Here is a 14875-nt window from a genome sequence, read left to right as displayed (position 1 = left end):
GAGCTTCCTCTGTAATGGACTGAGACATCTGGGGGACTCTTGGAATGGTGGCACGACCCTGGAGGTCTTCTTGCCTTTAGTGTGGAGAGCGCCTCCTCTGGAGACCTCTCGAGCCAGGAGGCGGAAACTGGCCTCAACTGGCTGTGGGCGGGACTTTCGTCCTACCTCTCAAGTGGAGACCGGTATGTCGGGGTACTTCTTGAGTTGCAGCAAGTGTTGGAAGGACCCTTTCGATGTTCCAGAGGTTAGGTGTGATTAGACTCTAGAATCCTCAGCGGAAATGGCCTCATCTCGCCTGGAGGGGGGAACCTCCTGGATTTTCTCGAGTTGAGGCAGCTGCTCTCCAGTTAGGATGGGGACTTCAGGGACCTGCTCTGGTGGCCTCAGGATATGTCAGTCCCCAAGCGAGTTGCTAGGGGGCCTCTCGGGATTCCTCTCCCGTCGATGCCGGGGCCTAAGACCTTATGTGGAGTCGGGGCCAGAACCTGAGGATTCCTCTCCAGTGCTGACATGGATCTTGGGATACTTCTGGAGTCTCCCAAGGGGAGTCAGTCCTCGTCTCGAGTGGGGGCGTGCTCTTCCGTTTTCCTCCCGAGCTGTAGCAGCAGGGTCACGCTTCCCGTCGCGTGGATCAAGGGGTCTGTGTCTTTCCCTCGAGGCATTCCCACGAGGCTTTCCCACAGGGCTGTCCCACGTGCCGCCGTGGTGTGAGTCGATCCTCAGCGTGAACGTCGAGGCAGTGCAGGGAAAACAGGTTCCTCTGGAATGGACTGAGACATCTGGGGGACTCTTCGAATGCTGGCACGACCCTGGAGTTCCTCTCGCCTTTCCTGTGGAGAGCGGCTCCTCTTGAGATGCAACGGGAACTCCGGGAATTCTTTTCCGACCAAGCAGGAATGGATCCCTCCTCCCGAGCTGAGAGGCGGAAATGGGGCAACTCTGGATGAGGGCGGGACCCTCGTGCTTCCTGTGGAGTGGAGACGGGTATATCGGGTAATTTCTTGAGTTGCAGCAAGGGTCTGAAGGACCCTTTGGAAGTTCCAGAGGATAGGTGTGCTTCGCCCCGAGACGATTCATCGGAAATTGGCCTCATCTCGCCTGGAGGGGAGAACCTCCTGGATTTTCTCGAGTTGCGGCATCTGCTCTCGACTTACGACGGGGACCACAGGAACATGCTCTGGTGGCCTCAGGGAAGGCCAGTCCCCATGCCAGTCGCTAGGGGGCCTCACGGGATTCCTCTCTCCTGGATGCCGGGCCCTAAGACCTTGTGTGGAGTCGGTGCTGGAACCTGAGGATTCCTCTCCAGTGCTGACATGGATCTTTGGGTACTTCTGGAGGCGCCCCAGGGAACTCAGTCCTCGTCTTGAGTAGGGGCATGAACGTGCGCCTTCCTCCCGAGCTGTAGCAGCACTGTCACACTTCCCGTCGCGTGGATCAAGGGATCTGTGGCTTTCCCTCGAGGCATTCCCACGAGGCTTTCCCACGAGGCTTTCCCACAGGGCTGTCCCAAGTGCCACCGTGGTGTGAGTCGATCCTCGGCCTGAAAGTCGAGGCAGTGCAGGGAAAACAGGTTCCTCTGGAATGGACTGAGACATCTGGGGGACTCTTGGAATGGTGACACGACCCTGGAGGTCTTCTCGCCTTTCGTGTGGAGAGCGCCTCCTCTGGAGACCTCTCGAGCTACGAGGCGGAAACGGGGCTCCTCTGGCTGTGGGCGGGACTTTCGTCCTACCTCTCTAGTGGAGACCGGTATGTTGGGGTACTTCTTGAGTTGCAGCAAGGGTGTGAAGGACCCTTTCGAAGTTCCAGAGTTTAGGTGTGATTAGACTCTAGAAGCCTCAGCGGAAATGGCCTCTTCTCGCCTGGAGGGGAGAACCTCCTGGATTTTCTCCAGTTGCGGCAGCTACTCTCCAGTTAGGATGGGGACTTCAGGGAACTGCTCTGGTGGCCTCAGGATAGGTCATTCCCCAAGCGAGTTGCTAGGGGGCCTCTCGGGATTCCTCTCCCGTCGATGCCGGGGCCTAAGACCTTGTGTGGAGTCGGTGCCAGAACCTGAGGATTCCTCTCCAGTGCTGACGTGGATCTTGGGGTACTTCTGGAGTCTCCCCAGGGGAGTCAGTCCTCGTCTCGAGTGGGGGCCTGCGAGTGCGCTTTCCTCCCGAGCTGTAGCAGCAGTGTCACTCTTCCCATCGTGTGGATCTAGGGGTCTGTGTCTTTCCCTCGAGGCATTCCCACGAGGCTTTCCCACAGGGCTGTCCCACATGCCACCATGGTGTGAGTCGATCCTTGGCGTGAAAGTCGAGGCAGTGTAGGAAAAACAGGTTTCTTTGGAATGGAATGAGACATCTGGTGTCTCTTGGAATCTTAGCACGACCCTGGAGTTCCTCTCGCCTTTTCGGTGGAGCGCGCCTCCACTTGAGATGTGACGGGAACGCCGGGAATTCTTTCCCGATGATGCAGGAAAAGGATCCCTCATCTCTAGCTACGAGGCGGAAACGGGGCTACTCTGGATGTGGGGGGACGGCCTTGCTTCGTTTCGAGTGGAGACGGGTATGTCGGGGAACTTCTTGAGTTGTAGCAAGGGTGTGAAGGACCCTTTAGAAGTTCCAGAGGTTAGGTGTGATTAGCCTCGGGACGCCTCAGCGGAAACGGGCCTCATCTCGGCTGGTGGGGAGAACCTCCTTGAATTTGTCGAGTTGCGGCAGGTGGTCTGGACTTACGACTGGGACCTCAGGGACCCGCCCTGGTGGCCGCAGAAAGGCCAGTCCCCATGCGAGTTGCAAGGGGGCCTCTCGGGATTCCTCTCCCGTCGATGCCGGGGCACACGATCTTGTGAGGATTCGGGGCCGGAACCTGAGGATTCCTCTCCAGTGCTGACATGGATCTTGGGGTACTTCTGGAGTCTCCCCAGGGAAGTCAGTCCTCGGCTCGAGTGGGGGCATGCACCCGTGCTTTCCTCCCGAGCTGTAGCAGCAGTGTCACGCTTCCCGTCCCGTGGATCAAGGGATCTCTGGCTTTCCCTCGAGGCTTTCCCTCAGGGCTGTCCCACGAACCAACGAGGTGTGAGTCGATCCTCGGCATGAAAGTCGAGGCAGTGCAGGGAAAACAGGTTCCTCTGGAATGGACTGAGAGATCTGGGGTACTCTTGGAATGGTGGCACGACCCTGGAGTTCCTCTCGCCTTTCCTGTTGAGAGCGCCTCCTCTTGAGATGCGATGGGACACCGAAAATTCTTTCCCGACCAAGCAAGGAAAGGGTCCCTCCTCTGGAGCTACGAGGCGGAAACGGGGCTCCTCTGGATGTGGGCGGGACCCTCGTGTTTCCTCTTGAGTGGAGACGGGTATGTCGGGGGACTTCTTCATGTGCAGCAAGGGTGTGAAGGACCCTTTGGAAGTTCCAGAGGTTAGCTGTGATTAGCCTCGAGACGCCTCAGCGGAAACGGGCCTCATCTCGGCTGGTGGGGAGAACCTCCTTGAATTTGTCGAGTTGCGGCAGGTGGTCTGGACTTACGACTGGCACCTCACGGACCCGCCCTGGTGGTCTCAGGAAAGGCCAGTCCCCATTGGCGTTGCTAGGGGGCCTCACACGATTCCTCTCCCGTCAGTGCCGGGGCCTAAGACCTTGTGTGGAGTCGGGGCCGGAAACTCAGGATTCCCCTCCAGTGCTGACATGGATCTGGGGGTACTTCTGGAGTCTCCCCAGGGGCGTCAGTCCTCGTCTCGAGCGGGGGCATGCACGTGCGCTCTCCTCCCGAGCTGTAGCAGCAGTGTCAAGCTTCCCATTGCGTGGATCAAGGAATCTGTGGCTTTCCCTCCAGGCTTTCCCACGAGGCTTTCCCAGGAGGCTTTCCCACAGGGCTGTCCCACGTGCAACCGTGGTGTGAGTGGATCCTCGGCGTGAAAGTCGAGGCAGTGCAGGGAAAAGAGCTTCCTCTGTAATGGACTGAGACATCTGGGGGACTCTTGGAATGGTGGCACGACCCTGGAGGTCTTCTCGCCTTTCTTGTGGAGAGCGCCTCCTCTGGAGACCTCTCGAGCTACGAGGCGGAAACGGGGCTCCTCTGGCTGTGGGCGGGACTTTCGTCCTACCTCTCAAGTGGAGACTGGTATGTCGGGGTACTTCTTGAGTTGCAGCAAGGGTGTGAAGGACCCTTTCGAAGTTCCAGAGTTTAGGTGTGATTAGACTCTAGAAGCCTCAGCGGAAATGGCCTCTTCTCGCCTGGAGGGGAGAACCTCCTGGATTTTCTCCAGTTGCGGCAGCTACTCTCCAGTTAGGATGGGGACTTCAGGGACCTGCTCTGGTGGCCTCAGGATAGGTCATTCCCCAAGCGAGTTGCTAGGGGGCCTCTCGGGATTCCTCTCCCGTCGATGCCGGGGCCTAAGACCTTATGTGGAGTCGGTGCCAGAACCTGAGGATTCCTCTCCAGTGCTGACGTGGATCTTGGGGTACTTCTGGAGTCTCCCAAGGGGAGTCAGTCCTCGTCTCGAGTGGGGGCCTGCGAGTGCGCTTTCCTCCCGAGCTGTAGCAGCAGTGTCACTCTTCCCATCGTGTGGATCTAGGGGTCTGTGTCTTTCCCTCGAGGCATTCCCACGAGGCTTTCCCACAGGGCTGTCCCACATGCCACTGTGGTGTGAGTCGATCCTTGGCGTGAAAGTCGAGGCAGTGTAGGAAAAACAGGTTTCTTTGGAATGGAATGAGACATCTGGTGTCTCTTGGAATCGTAGCACGACCCTGGAGTTCCTCTCGCCGTTTCGGTGGAGCGCGCCTCCACTTGAGATGTGACGGGAACGCCGGGAATTCTTTCCCGATGATGCAGGAAAAGGATCCCTCATCTCTAGCTACGAGGCGGAAACGGGGCTACTCTGGATGTGGGGGGACGGCCTTGCTTCGTTTCGAGTGGAGACGGGTATGTCGGGGAACTTCTTGAGTTGTAGCAAGGGTGTGAAGGACCCTTTAGAAGTTCCAGAGGTTAGGTGTGATTAGCCTCGGGACGCCTCAGCGGAAACGGGCCTCATCTCGGCTGGTGGGGAGAACCTCCTTGAATTTGTCGAGTTGCGGCAGGTGGTCTGGACTTACGACTGGGACCTCAGGGACCCGCCCTGGTGGCCGCAGAAAGGCCAGTCCCCATGCGAGTTGCAAGGGGGCCTCTCGGGATTCCTCTCCCGTCGATGCCGGGGCACACGATCTTGTGAGGATTCGGGGCCGGAACCTGAGGATTCCTCTCCAGTGCTGACATGGATCTTGGGGTACTTCTGGAGTCTCCCCAGGGAAGTCAGTCCTCGGCTCGGGGTATGTCGGGGTACTTCTTGAGTTGCAGCAAGGGTGTGAAGGACCCTTTCGAAGTTCAAGAGGGAAGGTATGATTTCCCTGGAGAAGCTGCAGCAGAAAAGGCCTCCTTTCGCCTGGAGGGGATATTCTCCTTGTTTTTCTCGAGTTGTGGTAGGTCCCTCTCGAGTTACAACGGGGAACTGAGGGACCCGCTGGTGTGCCCTAAGGAAAGGCCAGTCTCGATGCGAGTTGCGAGGGGACACTCGGGATACCTCTCCAGTCGGTGCCGGGTCCCAAGTCCTCATCTGGAGCTGAGGCTGGACCCTGAGGTTTCCTCTCCAGTGCTGACGTGGATCTTGGGGTTCCTCTGCAGTCTCCACAGGGGAGTCAGGCCTCGTCTCGAGTGAAGACATGCACTTCCGCTTTCCTCCTGAGCGGTAGCAGCAATGTCATGATTCCTGTCGAGTTGACTCAGGGACCTGTGGATCTCCCTCAAGGTGCCACAGGACTGTCATACCTGCCACCGTGGTGTGAGTCGAAACTCAGGGTGACAGTGGAGGCAGTGCAGGGAAGTCAGGTTTCTCTGGATTGGACCTAGACATTTGGTTGTCTTTTGGAATGGTGGCACGATCCCAGGAGTTCCTCTCAACTTTCATTTTAAGAGCACCTCCTCCTGAGACACAACAGGAATGCCGGGAATCCGTTCTCGACGAAGCACGGAAAGGAACCCTCATCTCGAGCTGAGGAGGGGACAACAGGTTCCTGTTGAGTTGTAGCGGGACCCTAGGTGTTCCTCTCAAGTGGGAACGAGTATGTCTGGGAACTTCTTGAGTTTCAGCAAGGGTGTGAAGGAACCTTTCGAAGTCCAAGAGGAAAGGTGAGATTTCCCTGGAGACACCATAGAGGAAAAGGGCCTCATCTAGCCTGGAGGGGAGAATCTCCTGGTTTTACTCGAGTTGTGGCAGAACCCTCTTGAGTTACGACGGGGACCTCAGGGACCCGCTCGTGTGGCCTCGGGAAAAGCTAGTATCCATGCGAGTTTCGAGGAGCCTCTCGGGATTCCTCTCCAGTCGGTTCCACGTCCTAAGTCCTTGTCTGGAGTTGACGCTGAAACCTGAGGTTTCCTCTCCAGTGCTGACATAGATCTTGGGGTCCCTCTGGAGTCTCCACAGGGGAGTCAGGCCTCGTCTCAAGGGGAGACATGCACGTCCGCTTCCCTCCCAAGCTGTAGCAGCAGTGTCAGGTTTCCCGTCTAGTTGGCACAGGGACCTGTGGCTTTCCCTCGAGGTTCCACAGGGCAGTCACACGTGCCACCGTGGTGTGAGTCAATACTCGGGGTGACAGTCGAGGCAATTCAAGCAAATCATGTTCATCTGGAGTGGACTGAGACATTTGAGAGTCTCTTGGAATGGTGGCATGCACCCTGGAGTTCCTCTCAACGTTCCTGTTGAGAGCGCCTCCTCCTGAGATGGGACAGGAACTCCGGAAATCCTTTCCTGACGAGGCAGGGAAAGGAACCCTCATCTCAAGGTGAGGATGGGACAACGGGGTTCCTTTTGAGTTGTGACTGGACCCTCGGTGTTCCTCTCGAGTGGAGACAGGTATGTCGGGGAACTTCTTGAGTCGCAGCAAGGGTGTCAAGGACCCTTTGGTGGTGCAAGAGGGAAGGTGTGATTTCCCTTGAGACGCCACAGTGGAAAAGGGCCTCATATTGCCTGGAGGGGAGAATCTCCTGGTCTTCTCGAGTTGCAGCAGGTCCCTTTCGAGTTACGACAGGGATCTCAGGGACCCGCTGCTGTGGCCTAAGGAAAGGCAATTCTCCATAAGAGTTGCGAGGGGCCTCTCTGATTCCTCTCCTGTCGGCGCCGGGTCCTAAGTCCTTGTCTGGAGCCGAGGCCAGAACCCGATGTTTCCTCACCAGCGCTGACATGGATCTTCGGGTTCCTCTGGAGTCTCTACAGCGGAGTCAAGCCTCATCTCAAGTGGAGACATGCACGTCTGCTTTCTTCCCGAGCTGTAGCAGCTGTGTCAGCTTCCTGGCGAGGTGACACAGGGATCTTTGGCTTTCCCTCGAGGTGCCACAGTGCTGTCACACATGCCACCGTGGTGTGAGTCAATACTCTGGGTGACACTCGAGGCAGTGCAGGGAAATCAGGTTCACCTGGAGTGGACTGATATATTTGGGGGTCTTTAGAATGGTGGCAAGACTGCTGGAGTTCCTCTCGACTTTCCTGTTTAGAGCACCTCCTCCTGAGATACGACGAGTACACTGGAAATCCTTTCACAACAAACCAGGGAAAGGAACCCTCATCTCGAGCTGAGGAGGGGACAACGGGGCTCCTCTAGAGTTGTGGTGGGACCCTCGGTTTTCCTCTCGAGTGGAGATGGGTATGTTGGGGAACATCTTGAGTTACAGCAAGGGTGTGAAGGAACCTTTCGAGGTGCCAGAGGGAAGGTGTGATTCCCCTCGAGACACCGCAGCGGAAAAGGGCCTCATCTAGCCTGGAGGGGAGAATCTCCTGGTTTTTCTCGAGTTGCACCAGGTCCCTCTCGAGTTACAATGGGGACCTCAGGGACCCGGTCGTGTGGCTTCAGGAAAGGCCAGTTTCCATGTGAGTTGCCAGGGGCCTCTCTGGATTCCTCTCCGGTCGTTGCTGGGTCCTAAGTCTTCATCTGGAGCTGAGGCCAGAACCTGAGGTTTCCTCTCCAGTACAGACATGGATCTTGGGGTTCCTCTGGAGTCTCCACAGGGGAGTCTGGCCTCGTCTCTAGGGGAGACATGCACGTCTGCTTTCCTCCCGAGCGGGAGCAGCAGTATCAGGCTTCCTGTCCAGGTGACCTAAGGATCTGTGTCTTTCCCTGGAGGTGCCACAGGGCTGTCACACGTGCCACGGTGGTGTGAGTCGATACTCGGGGTGACAGTCGAGGCACTGCAGGTCAATCATGTTCATCTGAATTGTACTGAGACATTATGGGGTCTTTTGGAATGGTGGCTTGTCGCCTGGAGTTCCGTTCGACTTTTCTGTTGAGAGTGCCTCCTCTTGAGATGTGATGGGAACCCCGGGAATCATTTCCTGATGAAGCAGGGAAAGGAACCCTCATCTCGAGCTGAGGAGGGGATATCGGGGCTCCTCTTGAGTTGTGGCAGAACCCTCGGTGTTCCTCTCGGGTGGAGACGGGTATGTTGGGGACCTTCTTGAGTTGCAGCAAGTGTTTGGAGGACCCTTTCAAGGTTCAAGAGCGAAGGAGTGATTTCCCTAGAGACACCGCATATGTAAAGGCCTCATCTCGCCTGGAGGGGAGAATCTCCTGGTTTTTCTCGCTTTGCAGTAGGTTCCGTTTGAGTTACAATGGGTACCTCAGGGACCCACTCGTGTGGCCTCAGGAAAGGCCAGTCCCCATGCGAGTTGCAAGGGGCCTCTCAGAATTCCTCTCCAGTTGGTGTCAGATCCTAATTCCTCATCTTGAGCTGAAGCCTGAAACTGAGGTTTCCTCTCCAGTGCTGACATGGATCTTGGCGTTCCTCTGGAGTCCCCACAGTGGACTCAGGTCTCGTCAGGACTGGAGACATGGACGTCTGCTTTCCACCCGAGCTGTAGCAGCAGTGTCAGTCTTCCCGTTGAGTTGACACAGGGACCTCTGGCTTTCCCTCGAGGTGCCACAGGGCTGTCTCATGTGCCACCGCAGTGAGAGTCTACACTCATGATGACAGTCAAAGCAGTGCAGGGAAATCAGGTTCATCTGAAGTGGACTGAGACTTTTGGGGGTCTTTTGGAATGGTGGCACAACCCCTGGAGTTCCTCTCGACTTTCCTGTTGAGACTGTCTCCTGAAATGCGATGGCAACACCTGAAAACCTTTCCCGATAAAGCAGGGAAAGGAACCCTCATCTGGAGCTGAGGAGGGGACAACAGGGCTCCTCTTGAGTGGTGGCAGGACCCTCGGTGTTCCTCCCAAGTGGAGATGCCTATGATGGGGAACTTCTTGAGTTGCAGCAAGGGTGTGAAGGACCCATTCGAAGTTCAATAGGGAAGATGTGATTTCCCTCGAGACGCCGCAGCGGAAAAGGACCTCATCTTGCCTGGAGGGGAAAATCTCCTGGTTTTTCTCGAGTTGCACCAGGTCCCTCTCGAGTTACGACAGGAATCTCATGGACCCTCTAATGTGGCCTCAGGAAAGGCCAGTCTCTGTCGGGGTCGAGCCCTGGTGGATCCATGGAATTCGAAGGTGGGGACGGCGTCGGCATCCTTGGAAAAATACATATTTAATTACAGAGATATAGAGAGATTAGAAACGGATAGTGTAGTAGAAAAATTAGTGGAGAAAAAGAGGCTGAATAACTTGGAATTCAGCCAGAGAAACGGGGAGCAAGAAGGAAGCGACATGGGGGTATCAGTCTTTCCAGAAACTGATCCGATTTCTTTATTTTGGGGTTTGCTTATATACCTTTTGTTACACATAGGGATGAATACAGAGTCACGTGGGAGTCAGCATTCCTGACCTTTATCAAAATCAGGTGCTTCACATAAATGTATTTAAAAAAAAGAAGGTCTTAGGGATATTACATCATCTTCTGGCCATGAGATCTACTGACATTTTATGATCCTTTCATTCTGATAACAAAAAACTTATTTTTTCCAAGGGTGTTTTTCTTAAACCAGGCACCACCCTCCAAATACAGTTGCATTCCTATAGGGTGAGGGTGTAGTGAGTTACAATCCAGAAAGGAATTTATTTAACCCAAGATTAACATGATTAATCTTAAAGGTTAATACTTATTTCGCCTATATGCTTAAAGGTTAATACTTATTTCTCCTGTATACTAGTTATATTCATTATAAGGGTAGGGAACATGGAGATTTAGCAGCAAACATCAGCCCAACAAATGAAAATCCTTTCACCAATGTTCCCCTTAAGATCTATTTAGTCTTAAGATAGTGATAAAGTTACATTTTACATAGCAAGGACACAGTGATTTATAACAAAGTACAGTGATCTATTACAAAAGAGAAAATTCATTCACTCAAAAAGTCTAGTATTGCTAACCTCAAAAACTACTATATTTCCTTTTCTATATTCCAAATACATTGATTAATATATTCCCAGGTGCTAACGATATGGAGGCCTGGCAGCAATCATTGACTCAACAATGAGAAAAGCCCTATGCTAATTAAGACTTTCAAAATACTCCAAAACTCTGTGCTGTTTATGGTTGAGAGGTAGTAAACAATCATGTGCATAGTGGCAGGAGTATGGATAATCCTGTCACACAAGCTAGTGGGTCAGCAGAGAGGTTTGACCTGAAACACCCTTGTCACACCCAGGGTAGGGAATTAGCAGCAATCATTGGCACGACAAATGAAGAACCCTTCACCAATATAATTCCTAACCAACCCACTATAATAATAATTTCCAACTCCCCAAAAGAATTTGCCTTTAGTAAGTCTAAAACATCTCGTTCCTCTCAGATTGGGAGGCTGTAAACAATCACATGTGGCCGGACAAACCTATACAGGTCGGCTAGATAACCTTCAGAGCAGTCCATAAGCTGAAACACTCTTGTCACGCCCAGGAATTTTTATTGACTTGGAGCTGCAAGTTAACTCCTTCTCCAAGAGAAATGGTTATGGGGGAGAGCCCCCCGTAAAGTCAGAGGTGTAGCTGAGAGCATAAAACAGACTCTGGTTTTGGGGTAGATGCTCAGGAACAGGGGGTTTCCTGAGGCTTGATCATGCCTTTACATTTGCCAAGCCTCCTTCCTCACGACCTTTGCCATGGGTGGAGTTCCTCATGCTGGCCCCCAGCAAGTTTCCATGCGAGTTGCAAGGGGCCTCTCGGGATTCCTCTCCAGTCGGTGCAGGGTCCTATGTCCTTCTCTGCAGCTAAGGACGGAACACAAGGTTTCCTCTCCAGTGCTGACATGGATCTTGGGGTTCCTCTGGAGTCTCCAGAGGGTAGTCAGGCCTCGTCTCAAGTGGAGACACGCACATCCGCTTTCCCCCCGAGCAGTAGCAACATTGTCAGGCTTTCCGTTGAGTTGACACAGGGATCTGTGGCTTTCCGACAAGGTGCCACAGGGCTGTCACTCGTGCCACCGTGGTGTGAGTCGATACTCAGTGTGACACTCGAAGCAATACAGGAAAATCAGGTTCATCTGGAGTGGACTGAGACATTTTGGGGGTCTTTTGGAATGGTGGCATGCACCCTGGAGTTCCTCTTGACTTTCCTGTTGAGAGTGCCTCCTCCTGAGATGCGATGGAAACACCGGGAAACCTTTCCCAACGAAGCAGGGAAAGGAACCCTCATGTCAAGTTGAGGAGGGGACAACAGGGCTCCTCTTGAGTTGTGGCGGGACCCTCGTGCTTCCTCTCGAGTGGAGACAGGTATGTCGGGGAACTTCTTGAGTTGCAGCAAGGGTGTGAAGGACCCTTTTGAGGTCCAAGAGGGAAGGTGTGATTTCCCTCGAGATGCCACAGTGGAAAAGGGCTGCATCTCGCCTGGAGGGGAGAATCTCTTGGATTTTCTCGAGTTGCGGCAGGTCCCTCTCGAGTTACGATGGGGACCTCAGGAAAGGCCAGTCTCCATGCGAGTTGTGAGGGGCCTCTCAGGATTCCTCTCCAGTCAGTGCTGGGGCCTATGTCCTCGTCTGGAGCTGAGGCCGGAACCTGAGGTTTCCTCTCCAGTGCTCACATGGATCTTGGTGTTCCTCTGGAGTCCCATGGACATCACCAGATGGGCAACACCGAAATCAGATTGATTATATTTTTGCAGCCAAAGATGGAGAAGCTCTACACAGTCAACAAAAACAAGGCAAGGAGCTGACTGTGACTCAGATCATGAACTCCTTTATTACCAAATTCAGATTCAAATTGAAGAAAGTAGGGAAAACCTCTAGAACATTCAGGTATGACTTTAATCAAATCCCTTATGATTATAGAGTTGTAGTGAGAAATAGATTTAAGGACCTAGATCTGATAGATAGAGTGCCTGATGAACTATGGAATGAGGTTCGTGACATTGTACAGGAGACAGGGATCAAGATCATCCCCATGGAAGAGAAATGCGAACAAGCAAAATGGCCCTCTGGGGAGGCCTTACAAAATAGCTGTGAAAAGAAGAGAGGCGAAAAGCAATGGAGAAAAGGAAAGATATAAGCATCTGAATGCAGAGTTCCAAATAATAGCAAGAAGAAATAAAAAAGCCTTCTTCAGCGGTCAATGCAAAGAAATAGAGGAAAACAACAGAATGGGAAAGACTAGAGATCTCTTCAAGAAAATTAGAGATACCTAGGGAACATTTCACGCAAAGATGGGCTCGATAAAGGACAGAAATGGTATGGACCTAACAGAAAGAAAAGATATTAAGAAGAGGTGGCAAGAATACATGGAAGAACTGTACAAAAAAGATCTTCACGACCCAGCTAATCATGATGATGTCATCACTATTCAAGAGCCAGACATCTTGGAATGTGAAGTCAAGTGGGCCTTAGAAAGCATCATTACGAACAAAGCTAGTGGAGGTGATGGAATTCCAGTTGAGCTGTTTCAAATCCTGAAAGATGATGCTGTAGAAGTGCTGCACTCAATATGGCAGCAAATTTGGAAAATTCAGCAGTGGCTGCAGGACTGGAAATGGTCAGTTTTCATTCCAATCCCAAAGAAAGGCAATGCCAAAGAATGTTCAAACTACCGCATGATTGCACTCATCTCACACGCTAGTAAAGTAATGCTCAAAATACTCCACGCCAGGCTTCAGCAATACGTGAACCGTGAACATCCTGATGTTCAACCTGCTTTTAGAAAAGGCAGAGGAACCAGAGATCAAATTGCCAACATCCGCTGGATCATGGAAAAAGCAAGAGAGTTCCAGAAAAACATCTATTTCTGCTTTATTGACTATGCCAAAGCCTTTGACTGTGTGAATCACAATAAACTGTGGAAATTTCTGAAAGAGATGAGAATACCAGACTACCTAACCTGCCTCTTGAGAAATCTGTATGCAGGTCAGGAAGCAACAGTTAGAACTGGACATGAACAACAGACTGGTTCCAAATAGGAGAAGGAGTTCGTCAAGGCTGTATATTGTCACCCTGCTTATTTAACTTTTATGCAGAGTACATCATGAGAAACCCTGGGCTGGAAGAAACACAAGCTGCAATCAAGATTGCCGGGAAAAGTATCAATAACCTCAGATATGCAGATGACACCACCCTTATGGCAGAAAGTGAAGAGGAACTAAAAAGCCTCTTGATGAAAGTGAAACAGGAGAGTGAAAAGGTTGGCTTAAAGCTCAACATTCAGAAAACAAAGATCATGGCATCTGGTCCCATCACTCCATGGGAAATAGATGGGGAAACAGTAGAAACAGTGTTAGATTTTATTTTGGGGGGCTCCAAAATTACTGCAGATGGTGACTGCATCCATGCAATTAAAAGATGCTTACTCCTTGGAAGAAAAGTTATGAGCAACCTAGATAGTATATTCAAAAGCAGAGACATTACTTTGCCGACTAAGGTCTGTCTAGTCAAGGCTATGGTTTTTCCTGTGGTCATGTACAGATGTGAGAGTTGGACTGTGAAAAAGGCTGAGCGCTGAGGAATTGATGCCTTTGAACTGTGGTGTTGGAGAAGACTCTTGAGAGTCCCTTGGACTGCAAGGAGATCCAATCAGTCCATTCCAAAGGAGATCAACCCTGGGATTTCTTTGGAAGGAATGATGCTGAAGCTAAAGCTCCAGTAGTTTGTCCACCTCATGGGAAGAGTTGACTCACTGGAAAAGACTGTGATGCTGGGAGGAATTGGGGGCAGGAGGAGAGGGGACAACCGAGGATGAGATGGCTGGATGGCATTACGGACTCGATAGACGTGAGTCTGAGTGAACTCCGAGAGACGGTGATGAAAATGGAGGCTTGGCATGCTGCGATTCATGGGGTCGCAAAGAGTCGGACACGACTGAGCGACTGAACTGAACTCCACAGGGGAGCCAGGCCTCGTCTCGAGTGGAGATATGCACGTCCAATTTCCTCCCGAGCTGTAGCAGCAGTGTCAGTCTTCCCGGTGAGTTGACACAGGGATCTGTAGCTTTCCCTCGAGGTGCCACAGGGCTGTCACACGGGCCACTGTGGTGTGAGTCGATACTCGTGGTGACAGTCGAGGCAGTGCAGGGAAATCAGGATCCTCTGGAGTCGACTGAGACATTTGGGGGACTTTTGGAATGGTGGCAAGATCCCTGGAGTTCCTCTCGACTTTCCTTTTGAGAGAGCCTCCTCTTGACATGCAACGGGAACGCCGGGAATCCTTTCCCAGTGAAGCAGGGAAAGGAACCCTCATCTCGAGCTGAGGAGGGGACAACGGGCCTCCTCTTGAGTTGTGGTGGGAGACGGGTGTTTCTCTCGAGTGGAGACGGGTATGTCGGGGAACTTCTTGAGTTGCAGCAAAGGTGTGAAGGACCCTTTCGAGGTTCAAGAGGGAAGGTGTGATTTCGCTCGACATGCCATAGCGGAAAAGGGCCTCTTCTCGCCTGGAGGGGAGAATCTCCTGTTTTTCTCGAGTTGTGGCAGGTCCCTCTTTAGTTACTATGGGGACCTCAGGGTCCCGCTTGTGTGGCCTCA

This window comes from Ovis canadensis, chromosome 2 (genome assembly GCF_042477335.2).
Source record: "Ovis canadensis isolate MfBH-ARS-UI-01 breed Bighorn chromosome 2, ARS-UI_OviCan_v2, whole genome shotgun sequence".
Classification (NCBI taxonomy): domain Eukaryota; kingdom Metazoa; phylum Chordata; class Mammalia; order Artiodactyla; family Bovidae; genus Ovis; species Ovis canadensis.
This window is presented reverse-complemented; position numbering follows the sequence as displayed.